Source organism: Arachis duranensis, chromosome 9 (assembly GCF_000817695.3).
Source record: "Arachis duranensis cultivar V14167 chromosome 9, aradu.V14167.gnm2.J7QH, whole genome shotgun sequence".
In the NCBI taxonomy this organism is placed as follows: domain Eukaryota; kingdom Viridiplantae; phylum Streptophyta; class Magnoliopsida; order Fabales; family Fabaceae; genus Arachis; species Arachis duranensis.
Genome location: NC_029780.3, coordinates 11,191,544 through 11,192,778, shown reverse-complemented (window position 1 = coordinate 11,192,778; position 1,235 = coordinate 11,191,544). Strand labels below are relative to the sequence as shown.

At 31.7% G+C, this 1,235-nt stretch overlaps 1 long non-coding RNA gene across 1 annotated transcript; it reads left to right on the top strand.

Annotated features, from left to right (window-relative positions):
* Nucleotides 1-379: 379 nt before the first annotated feature.
* On the top strand, nucleotides 380-977 carry LOC107464694 (uncharacterized). The gene is made up of 3 exons (XR_001587166.3): nucleotides 380-441; nucleotides 537-654; nucleotides 803-977. It is a non-coding gene; the product is annotated as an uncharacterized LOC107464694 (long non-coding RNA).
* Nucleotides 978-1,235: the final 258 nt, after the last annotated feature.

Sequence of the window (1,235 nt, the reverse complement as noted above, 5' to 3'; positions counted from 1 at the left end):
CCTCTTCTTTAGTCTGAGAGATCGAGCTCAGGTTGAACAGTTGTTACGCTACATTACTGAAGAACCACCAGAAGATGCTGAAAGCAAACGAAACTTCAAGTAAGTAGTAATAGTAGAATTTGTTGCTAAAGTATTTCATAATCACTGCTTAAGCCTTCTTGTTTACATATGATCATCTTTCTTGTCATTAGGTTTCCATTCATTTCGTGCAAGATTTTTACATGTGAAATTGATGTCATTTTAAAGACCTTGGTGGAGGAAGAAGAGGTTTCTATTTCATTACATAAATGAAACTTCTATTTGAGTTTGAATTCATGCAGAAATTTATTACTGTATTGATTTTTCTTTCATATTCTTGTACATTCAGCTATGAACTTATTATTCTCCTTCTTGGAGCCTAATCGTTCTCATAGCACCTTGTTGGCTGGCTACTGTAGCAAAGTATATGTTTGACAAAGTTTCAACTTCGGTTTACAAGGATAATATTTTGTAGTTGTGGCTTATCTGATAATATGTTTGACTCATTGTGATTTCAGCATTTGGTCTAAAGTTTGGAGATTGATAAGTTTCAAAATATGGAAAAGGAATGGAACTAGAAATGTCAGTGATTTCCAGCTGTAGCTCCTCCGTTGTGATTTCGTCGATGAAGGACAAGTAACATTTATTGATTAAGACATTAATTTTTGCTGATTCTGTAATTCATTGGGAAAACAACTTGAAGAGTACATGGGATTTGAACTTTTTCACATACTGCAAGATTTGTTCTATTATGTTTTACTTGAGAGTGATATGTTGGTTGCAGGTGTTCTCTTTGCTGGAGACTTAGGAAGAGAATGTCCTTTTGGAACATAAGTATGGAATCTAAGTCGAGCTTCTATCTTTATGAGGGCCTAAAAGTTTGATTCAGCTTTGTACAAAAGCATACATGAAGCACCTTGCTATGGTGAAGAATCTTTAAGTCAATTTTCCAGTTAGAATGTTATGCCAGACTTTACAAGTTGAGATAGATACAATTGTTTGCTCTAAGTAGATATTGAATAGAGTATAGTTATGTTCATGAATTATTTTTACCATGTTTTAGTCTAGATTGTGGATCATAAATTTAATGTATTTAGAAATTTTCAATATGTTAAATTCTATATTTCTATGTAGACATTGTAAATGTTGTGGTATTTATTTGAAAAATTAATATATGCTCAAATCCTTTTATATTTTGTAGAAATATAATTATTTAT